The sequence below is a fragment of the Pistacia vera genome, unplaced genomic scaffold (genome assembly GCF_008641045.1).
Source record: "Pistacia vera cultivar Batoury unplaced genomic scaffold, PisVer_v2 Contig763, whole genome shotgun sequence".
In the NCBI taxonomy this organism is placed as follows: domain Eukaryota; kingdom Viridiplantae; phylum Streptophyta; class Magnoliopsida; order Sapindales; family Anacardiaceae; genus Pistacia; species Pistacia vera.
In genome coordinates this window covers 165,341-177,127 of record NW_022196627.1, presented here as the reverse complement: position 1 = coordinate 177,127, position 11,787 = coordinate 165,341, and the positions used below count along the sequence as shown (strand labels likewise).

General features: G+C 37.4%; 1 pseudogene; it reads left to right on the top strand.

Moving 5' to 3' along the window:
- The first annotated feature begins 196 nt into the window (after positions 1–196).
- On the top strand, positions 197–11,787 carry LOC116116168 (annotated as a pseudogene).

Below are 11,787 nucleotides of genomic sequence, written 5' to 3'. Positions count from 1 at the left end.
AACTGAATGTTGTTTGTGATCTGCCAAAATAATACTACTGCAGTGTTTTAGTTGCAATAGGTTGAGAAGATTGTTGTGCATTGTTACTGCTGAATAAAGCATTGCAGTGGTGGAAGTAGAGAATGTGATGCAGTGTAGATGGTTGAGAAAAATTTCCATCAACTGAATGTTGTTTGTGATATGCCGAAGTAATACTATGGCAGGTGTTAGTTGCAGTAGGTTGAAAGATTGTTTGTGCATTGTTACTACTGAATAAAGACTATGCAGTGGTGAAGCGTAGATGTTGAGAAAAATTTGTTGAGAGGTGAAGTGTAAATGTTGAGAAAAATTTGTTGAGAAGTTGTGTTTATAGAAGTGTTTTAGTTTGAGGGAAATATTGTGTTAATGTCAAGAGTAGTGTTACTGCAGTTATAGTACTTTGAGATGATTTGTTGAGAACTATTACTGCAGCAGTGGTGTGATGTTGTTGCAGAGAAATATTGGTCAGTTTTTGGTAGTTTCTGAGAGTTTTTTTTTTTTTTGGTTTGAGGGGAAATATTGTGATGAAGTGGTGAAGTAGAGAATGTGATGTAGTGGTGAAGTTGAACATTGTTACAGTAGCTTAGTTTGAGGGGTAATATTGTGATGAAATGGTGAATAGAGAATGTGATGCAGTGGTGAAGTTGACATTGTTACAGTAGTTTACTTGAAGGGAAATATTGTGATGAAGTGGTGAAGTAGCAGTAGTTACGTTTGAAGGTGAATATGTCATATAAAAGAGTCTCTGTTTTGCAGTTTAGTCTATGCTCTGCAGTTCTGTTTTGTTAATTCTGTAGAACCTGGGATGTAGTTGTAAGTCTGTAAAGATGTTTGGGTTATTTTGTAAATTCTGAAGAGTTGTGAACGGTGCGTTTCAGTGTACACCATGCTTATAAGTGTAACACGCGTACTTTCAAACAGTTAAGGAAAAACACCTTCACCAAAAGTAAAGTTTGTTGTAACAGCTCTCTGTTTTTCTCTGCATTTTGGTTCAGTTCTGCATTTTTCGTTTCAGTTCTTTAAGCTTTCTTCTTGATTTCTACATTCCGGGACTCAGCACTTGCCTGAGTCTGACTCTATCGATTTTTAAAACATTATATATGTATATATATGGAAAGATATAGTGGGTGCACTACAACAATGTCTTCACCGTTATGATTATTATACTACCATTAAATTTCACGATTTATTAACATTTTTAACATTCCCACTAAAGCATTTCACACTATGGTAACGTTACGATTTTGTAAGACAGATAATTTCGTAATGATCAAAATAGCGTCGATAAACATTATTACCTATTCACTCCACACTCATCAGCCACGTTTGACAAACTGGAAACCAACTCGCGTGAATGAAATTAGTCCAATGTTTAAATGAGTAAAGCCTGGTGGAATACCACTTGCGAGACGTGTACGATGATTTTAGGATATAGGAATTGAAGCAATATGATGCTGTATGTGGACCCTGATGCAAAGATGTTCTCTAAGGAGTTATAGAGCGGAGGAGAGGTGCTGTCAATTCGCTATTCCTGTTTATAGGCGTGTCTCTTTCCATTACAGCTTTCTGTACTGGCTCGCATTCTAGTGACCTCAAACTCCTAACAACCCAAGTTGGTCAGATCGCGTGGCCGCTGCGTTTAATGACGTTGCTGATGGGTCTTTAGCTCTAGCTGTAGCCCTCGCAGGTAACGAATCGGGTCATGAGACCCAAAAAAGCCATTAGTATCTATATGGGTTTCATTTCAGGTGTGGCATTTGTTGCTTTCATGTTTATTGCTGCCGTCCAATTATGAACTGGGTTGCACGCCAGTGCTCATGCGAACAGACAGTCGTGATGAAGTTTATGTTGTTTAACCTTAGCTGGCGTTATGTCATCAGGATTTCTCACTGACCTTATCGGAATTCAGCCATTTTTGGTGCTTTTGTGTTTGATTTAACGATTCTAAAAGGAAGTGAATTTTCGGCGAGATTGATGACGAGATTCAGGATTTTGTGTCGGGATTGCTGCTGCCGCTTTACTTTGCGTCAGTGGGTTAAAAACCGATGTGGCGAAGATACGAGGTGCGGAGGCGTGGGGCTTTTGGTGTTGGTGATATCAGCGCGTGTGCGGGAAAGATATTGGGAACTTTTGTGATGGCGACGATGTGCATGATTCCCGTTAGAGAATCCTTAGCGCTTGGTGTGATGAGAACACAAAGGGGCTAGTAGAGCTGATTGTTTCAACATTGGCAGGGAAAAGAAGGTGAGCCAAATTATAACCTCGTATTCATCATTTTATTATTAATAAAACCATTACTTCTTTGTATAAAAAATATAAGAATATATTTCCTCTTCAATTTATATTGGATTTTTTAGTTTAATTTTTAAATTTGAAATTTGAAAAATATATTAATTTTCAAACTAGTATATTGGTAATTACATGCACAATATAAGAAGGTTTCAATTTAGAAGTAATACTAATACACTTACAAAAAAATCTTACAAAGATTTTCATACGAAGTGATATAAATGGAAGAGTGAAACAAAAAATCAAACTCATTATATTACTATTTCATTTTTTTTTACTATATCACTTTGTATTAAAATTTGTTAGATTCTTTATAAGGGTAATATTATCATTGTTCTAGAAAAATTCAAAGCAATTTGAGCCGATCAATTATCCTACAAATAGAATAATTGTTGAATAGGAAACTCATATGGTAAATGTAATTAAATTTAATTGCTTTAATTTGGATCTATTTTTTGAGGAGGGATTTTGACGCACACAGTTTGAGGTACACGGTAAAATTATATAAAAACACAGTAATTAAAAAAAATGCATTTTAATGTGGCATAATTTATTTACTGGGTTAATTAAAGAATGATTTGTTTGATTAATTAAAATTATTTGGACAACATATAATTTGTGGTAGGTTATGGTGTTGATCAACAGTCTTAATGATGAGATGTTCGCAATTTTGGTGTTCATGGCACTCGTTACTACTTTCATGACAACTCCAACTGTTATGGCTATTTACAACCCTCCGCCGTGTTACTACTCAAACTCGACGACAATTGGAGCGAAAATCAGCGAATGGCAAAAAAATCAGAAGACGGGTTTCGGATCATGGCTTGCATACACGGTCCTGAAAATGTTCCTTCACTCATCAATGTTATAGAGTTAATGAGGAACACAAGATATCCCGTCTAAACTCTACGTCATGCACCTTGTAGAGCTCCGCGATCGTGTCGTCGATTGCTATGGTTCAGAAAGCTCGAAAGAATAGCGTTCCTTTATTAATAGAGTCCGTCGAGGCATGTCAAATGATCAAATAGTCGCTGCCTTTGAAACTTGTAGCCAACTGGGAAGAGCCATTATTCGCCATTCGACAGCCATTCACGTGTCTTCAATGAATGAGGACATTTTCCATGTTGCGGAGGACAAGAGGGTGACGATGATCATCTTGCCCTTCCACAAACAGTGGAGAGGAGACGGCGCCGAGGCGAGGATAGCGTTTACCCAGGTGGAGATAGGTCAACGGAAGGTTTTACAGAATGCACCTTGCTCGGTGGCAGTGCTCGTGACCGTGGATTTATTTACGAGTCTAAGACGGTGGGAGATTCCACCGCTTCCATGCCGAAAAGGGTAGCATTGTATTCGTCGGGGGCTCCGATGATCGGAAATCTTGGAACTAAGCGGGAGAATGGCAGAACAAGACACATTTAAGCTGACTCTGGTAAGGTTCATTGAGAAAGACAATGGTTATCAAGCAACGAGATTAACTACGAGGGGGAAAAGGTAAATTCTCCAACAAGAGTCAATGATTTTAAACAGTGATTATCTAGTGCGCTCTAAATGCTATGAGCAGGGCTGGATAAGGCCGTACTGGAGGGATTCAAGAGGAAGTTGAACGGTCAGTGAGTACCAAGACAAGATGAGAGCAACATTAAACAGGAACTGCTAACGATAGGGCAAAGTGGGGGTTACGACCTTGTATTGGTGGGGAAAGGAAGGTTCCCATCAAATATGGAGGCAAAAATTGCCGATAATCAGCAGAACGTGGACCTGGGATCGATTGGAACATTTTGGTTCATCACGCTATTGCATTTATCATCCGTACTAGTGATCCAATGCCAGCACAATGCCGAAGGAAATGAAACTAAGTCTCTAAAACGGTTTCTGACAAGATAATCATGCAAGGATATAGCTGAAGAATCTGTGTGTGAGGATGATTAAGAAATTAATGTGCAGGTCTTTATAGCTCCACTATTCAGATGTACAAGTATGATTGGTGGGGAACCCGAAGTTCATTTCTTAGAAATCAGCTACACCACAGTGTTAAAACTCTCTTATTTTGTTAATAAATGTATCAAGCACCAATGCAAATTGAAAATTTGACTCTCGACTTTGCAGTTAGCTTTTATGGTAAAAGAGGTCGAAATGAGACGATTGAGCATTGCCATCTTGGCATTGAAATCCCTATACTCAACTCCACTAGTCATAAGTATGTTATGATAGTTTCCTCTACCAATACAATGCATAGTAACATTAACAAAAGAATCCCCACATCCATTTTAGATCCAATTTGTTACAGACAACATTCTTATCAGCTGTACTCCGGAAGAAATTGTCATAAATAAATACCATCTTTCACATCATCCTACCCTGACTGCCTGCAATTTTCCTATCTAATTACCACTTATGCATAAAAGGCTTTGCCAAAATATATCACATAAAAAGCGAAGCCCATGTTATGAGAATCCTTAACATTAACCACAAACTTAAAGCAAATAGAAAATAATGAGTTTTTTAAAACATACTAAAGCTTTCGTTAATGTAAAAGGTATAGCATTTGCTTAAAAAAAATACCCATGAAACTAAATTTTCGTAATCATGATCATTGAATACTTGTAATATAGAATCTCAATTTCAAAAATGCTTTTTATTTATCAATATCTCATATAAGGAATCTATAAATAAACACGATTAGATTTATCAGTAAAAGTTACTTTATAACGAAGAAGTCTAAACTTGAAAGGGAATAATCAGAAATGTGGTTGGTTGAGATTCACGTTGGTCTGTTGCTCTTTTCTCAATTCTGCCACATTTTGTTGCACTACTTGTACAACCAGTGACTTTATCATGTCCATCAACTGACCATTTTTTGGGTTGGAGGTCCCCGCCTTGTTGTGGTGGTGGTAGATAGCCATGAGCAACAGTTTGACTCACTTCCTGGTGGGTTGTGTCCACGTTATCCTGGTTTCCAGTGACTACCTTGGATCTTGTACGAGCCATAGGGAATTTCAGGTGAACGGTTGTCACTAAAATTGTCTTTTCTTGCTGGGAATAGGAGAGCTTGTCGGGGACTCTCCTTTTAGTGTCAAATTGTTGATACGAAAAATCTCACCAGCCAGAGAGATCTGATTGACTTGACGGAATCGGAACAAATGTGTGAGTGATCACTGGAATCAGCCATGAATAATAATATGAATGCAAACAATGAATGAACACAAGAAGATTTTTAAAGTGGTTCGGCGAGTTATAACTGCAACCTACGTCCACTGTTGTTTTTATTGCTTAGGGAGGTACAAAAATATGTCTTTTGTCTACAATCAAAGTCTAACCCCTTTTGCATTGTTTTTGAGAGTATTTATACATGGTTTTTACAAAAGAAAGAGAGATAAATCTAGGATTGTGATCAAACTTGGTATGCATCTTGTGATTTCTACGATTGTGCTCTGAGATCGCGCTGCAATCAATGCTGGTCTTATCTTCTCTGAAATATCAGAGATTAATGCTTATCCTTTGATCCATCAAACAGCTGTCAACATTGGTAGCTTTGACGAGCTTCTGCTGGGTCGGGCTTATTTTGGGTTACATTGATTCCAGGTCAAACTACAATTCTTTGGGCTTCTGAGATCTTTGAGCTTCTGGAAAAATCACACACAACACTTGCCCCTAGTGTTTGGAGATTATGTCGAGCTTCGAAAATTGAAGTTGTTCAATTTGCCGCTTATAATGAATTCCTTCGTCGACTTAACTCGAGCTTTATCGTGCAACCTTAATTTCACCCGATGTGACCGAGACTTAGCTTCTCATACAATGATGTCAAATTCGAGTTTTGAAATGGAGGACATAAGGGTAATTTCCAAGCTAGCATGTGTAACGCCCCACCTGAGGTTCGTGTAGTTAAGATTTGATGAATGGCTTGAATGTTTGTTAATTTATCCTCATTTGAGTCTGTATGTTATTATTATTGCTTGGTTTACCCTTAGTTGAAAGGGTGTATTGGTTTGGTTGAGTGATTGGCCTGAAAATTTGTAAGACTTGACGAAATCTTGATGTTACAGTCCTCGCTGGGGCGAAGAAGAAGCTTCGCCACGGCGATGAAGTGCTACATCCCGTGTAGCTGCTATGAGTTTTCATCGAGGCGAAGAAATAGCTTCGTCGCGGCGAAGACTCGGATGAATTTGTCCCTTGAGATTTAGAGAATTCTTCCTTTTGGGACTCAATGACCATTCTACCCCTAATTAGCAGGAAAAATGGTGAGTGAAATGCAAAGAAATTGCATGGAGAATAGTTTGAATGGGTTGTTTTTGCAAAGAATGAAAGGTCTTAGGTGGAATTTTAAAGAAGGAGCAAGGGTATATTGGGAAAGAGTGGAGAAAATATGAGATATTAAGGGTTTAGCTTTAGAAACCCTTTCATTTGCTTCTTCACCACCGCCTCTTTCATCCTTCAATTCTCTCAAATTTTCATTCAATTTTCCAAGGATCTTTGAAGAGCTTTTGACTAGAAATTGTTACAAGCTGATCCTAAGCACTAAAATGTGAGAATCCTTACTCTAGATGTAAGTTTTATTATTGAAAGAGTAGGATCCTTATTGAGTTTGTATTGAAGGTTTAAGAGGAAGTATCAAGCCTTCAAGAGTAGAGAGCTTAAGTGGTTTCTCCTTGAGCTTAAGGTAAGTAAATCCACCTAAGTTGTGATTTGTATGATTGAATGATGTGTAGAGATTTTATATATGCTTAATGCTTGAATTTCTATGTTTGAAATGAGTTGATGAATTCATGAATGAGTTCAATGTTGTTGTCTGAAAGAATTTCCACCATGAGTAGGGTGGATTGTGTGATAAGTTTTGGTAGAAGTATGGAGAGAATTTGAAGAATTTGAAAGGAATATTTGAAGTGTGTTTTCTTTGCAGGATGTGTGATGATTTAAAGGAGTTGAACTCCTATTTTGGATGATTAAGAAAGAAGTATCATTAAAAATTAGAATAGAGCTTATATATGCACACATATTGTTTGATGAAATGTCTAAAAGAAGCTTGAGTAGAAGTAGAGAACCTTACTTTATGCAACATAGCATATTTGCATGTCATGAATGCATATAAGAAAGATTTTAGGCATGAGCCATCCATATGCATATGTTTAATTGAGTAATCACATGAGAAAGAAATATGAAAAATGAGAAAGAAACACTCTATGAATAGAGATAAAGAAAAGAACTAATTCTCTTAGAATAAAGAGAAAGAAAGAACTAGCACTAGAGAATAAAATGATTATTAAGTGCTACAGAAAAGAAAAGAAAATAGGTCGTGCGATGGGGAACCCGTGAGTGTAGAGTTACCCGCATGTAAACCGCCATGAGAGAGAGCGGTCTCTGCCATGAGAGAGCGGAATGAGAATGAGAAACAGAATTTGTATAGCCGTGAGAATACATGCGGATGAGGGCTATACATGAGAGAGAGTACACTCACATGACCAAGGGTTCCGAATCCATGCATCAACCAAGACCGGCAAAGAATAAGAATAAGAATAAGAAAAGAATAGAAAGAAAATGCATTGTTATGCTTTAATATCTCGTCCATGCTTGGTTATGATATTCTCCATGGGTGATGAGAATAGGAAGAAAGAAAAGAATAGCGAGAACTAGAATTAGAGAAAGTGACAAGAGTATGAAAAGAATTGATGAGTAATGCACAGGGATTATATCGTAGAAGATTTACTTACTGAGCATCTTTGTGCTCACTCCGTTGTTTTTCTTTGTTGTACAGGACATAGGTGAGGATCTGGTCGGATGGACGCTGGCAAGCGGGGAGACTTGGCTGCACTGTCCACTATCTTTTTGAGAGTCTTTTGTACAAATGATGTTGTACTATGTAAAGAATGTATTTATTAAGTAAAGAAAATTTTTGAACCCAACCTTTTCGATAAATATACTTGTCTTTTTATTGATATATTTTATGAATATGATAGTAGAAAGAAGTTGTTACAGCATGTCATGCATTAAATGCGGCTGGCTTTTGTAGTTATTTTTGCTGCACGTGCATTGTGATAGCTGGCCATGTACGGAGTTGAATCGACGTGTGTTTGCCACTCATTGAGTTGAGGTGACGTGCGTCAACGGTTATGACTACTAGGTTCGACGGTTGATCGCCCATCATAGATCGTTGCCATGTGTCACTGTTGAATGGTCCAAATAGCTCACTAAATGGAAGGCTAAGATTCGTCACAAAATGAATGGCCCATATTGCTTCCCATCTGATTTCCAACACTATAAAATGGGCTGTCTTGCCCTTATTTGTGAGAAAACTTGTTTTCAACCTATTTTTGCTTTGCTATTTACTCTGACCAACTTTGCAAGCACTTGTTCATTGATGAACAATTTTAATTCCTCGTAAGTGCACGAGCAGATATCACAATATAGTGTGCATAAGCAAGGGTCGATCCCATAGAGATTTGTAAGCACTCAATTAATCCTAATATATTGTGCGTTAATTAAACAAATAAAATAAACAAAATTTTAAACAAAAGAAATTAAATTGATTACTAAGGAAGCAAAATAAGTTCTTAACCAACTGAATTAAATAACACAATTAAAAATTAACTGAAAGCCAAAGCACGTAAAACCTAGGTATTTGATTTCACCATAACAATTCGATTCTCTACTAATAACTAATTTATTGTTGTCTCAATCCAATTCCTGGAGTTCAATCTTCCATCATCATGATATTACCGTTTGTTGTTTGGGTTTAACCAAGTATTCTTAACCATTAAACTCACTAGGATGTTTAGTATAGCCTAAAAATAAAGAACCCATTAAGAACAAGAAGTACTCAAAATATGAACCAAATTGTATCTAGCCAGATCTTTGCCTCTACACAATCCAATCATTCAAAAATCCTATTCAGGTTTGTATATGATGTTTACCTTAAAATGTCTCAAACAATCAATTGTTTTGTATTTCAAAGTTAGCATATGATGTTTACCATTCTTATTTCATACAAAACATCAAGATTGAATTAAGTGCAATGAATGAAACTATAAATATATTGGATTAATAGAACAATAAAATTAATCAAAGCATAAAACCGTCATGTTAGGTTACATCGGATCCCTAGAAAAGAAATTAGTTACACATAAATATAGAGAAATCAAACCTCAAACCCTTCAAAAACATAAAGTACAAGAGAAAAGATGAAAACCCTAGGTAAGATCTCCTCCCTTGCTTCTCTCAAAGTTGAAGTCTCTTCTCATTGCCTCTTTCAAAGTTTTAGTCCCCCAAAAGATACCTAAAGAAATCCTTTTATAGTGCTAGGTTTGTGGGAAAGTAATGGGAAAAATCCTACACAAAATAGGAAAATAAAATTTGGATTAATCTTAAGTTGAGTCCTTGTCGAATTAGGATTTCTGTGCTGACCCTTCGGTACTAAAACTAGAATATCTTTCTCTAGAAAACTCGGAATAACAAACCGTGAAATTCTACATAAACTAGACTTCCAAAGCCTTACAAAAATATGTGGAACAGCGTCCAGTTCATGCTGAGGAATTTATGGTAGCTTCGTGAAGTTCCCCTTTTTTGTCCATTTCTCCTTAACAACTGCTGCTGGAAAATTGTGCACTGAAAGACTTCTACTTTTTAGCATAAAAACTTCTGAATATGACAAAGAAATAAAAAATATTAATTTCAGATTTTTGAATCAAATTTCCAATGGTCCAAGAATCATCCCAATCTGAGTCTTTAGCTCAAGTTATCGTAGCAACACCGACACATGTTTCAGAACCTGAGTTTGCTTGTCTTTGATGCACTGACGTAACTTTCAGATTAATTTTTAACCATATTCTAGGATCACAGCCAAAACAAAAAAATTATATAAATATCTCTTAGATTTCAAACGCCATAAGAATCAAGTAAATTAGAGTTGTGTAGCTAAAGTTACACCCATTTTAGTACAGCATGTTCACTCATGCCATGACCCAAAAATCCTTTTCTTCAAGCACTCATCATTCATTCCTTTCACAGCGGCTTTCTGGCAACATTCTTCAACTTCGATTTGTAAGTAAGTATTCCAAATTTACTTTTCCAGTTTTCTTTTTATTTTGCACTTGCATTTTATTGTTAGGATGACCATTGTCGTGGCCTAGTTAGTTCTAGGGTTTAAACCCACTAAGTTGGGTTTTAGGAGCATTTAGATGAGCGGTCGCCAAAATCCTTCGTTGGGATTTTGGTTTGGTTGTTAGGAGTCGTCGTAGGGTGCTCGTTTGCAAGCTTCCTGGGTGCTTGAATCGAATGCAAGTGTGGATAGGTAGTAACACTTATTTTTCCGTGTTTCAGGTGCGAGCTACCTAAGATGACATCCATCAACCAGAGTATTGATAAACTCTTCGAAGAAGGCTCCTTGACATTTTTGGTTGAGTCCAAGGAGAGAGTTCAAGAAGAACTCACAGCCGAGGTATTAGAGAGTAGTCAGGATACTGGAGTCGAGGGCTTGTGGAGCACAAGCGAGGAACCAGTCACAACGAGACTTCGACAGTTGACTAGACATAGTAAAGAGTCGACCTCGTTGATTATTGTCGATGATACATATTGCATAAAAGAGGAATATGCGATCGACTGTGCTATTTTCCTACCGGGTGAATACTCATGGAAGGATCCCCTCACCGATTGGGTGGCGATCTCCGAAACCCTTTTGAGTTGTGGAATGTCAATCCTATGCTCACCCCTTTATTGCCAAAGTTTTTGAACACTTTAACCTCGCTCCCCTTCAATTGATGGGGAACTTGTATATAATAATCATAGGGATGTACATAGCATTCAAATTTGCTAGCTTGCACGAGCTATCTGTTGAGGAGCTCGTTCATTTTTATAGCTTGAAGAAAAGTCAAGATGACAAGTACTATCTTTCTAAGGCGAAGAGGAAATACCTTAAAGGATTAGTCGGGGTGCCAAAGAAGACCGAAAATTAGGACTCATACCACTTCTTTTAGTATAGTGGGGATGTTGATGGCTTTGGGAACGAATCTTGTAGGTTTTCTTGTATTCACTTTGCAATTAGGTGTTTGTCGGTCGGGCTTAAAATGACTTATTCTGTCTCTTTTGTAGGAAATCGCGAGCAGAACTACGTGTCGACGAGCTCGCTTTTGCGACTACAAGCATTTAGTACTCTTTTTTGGAGTGATCACAATGTGACTTCACTTATCATGTGCGCGCACTTGATTGCATTCGAGTTTTGCTGATCTTCGGCAATCTTTACCACCATCTTCGAAGCAAAACCCAAGAAGATGAAGAAAGGTTTGTGTGACTTGGCTTGCCTTATAAAAACATTTTCCTTTTTCCATTTATATGCGATTTACTATTATTCTCACAGATTCAAAGTACACTAAGAGGCCCAAGAGCCACAACCGGAAGATCTCGGATAGTGCTATTGTGAAGAAGCAAGCCATAGCTTCTACTCAGCCGAGCGAGGTTGAGCCAAAGTTGACCTCTCAGCCCGCTATCAAATAG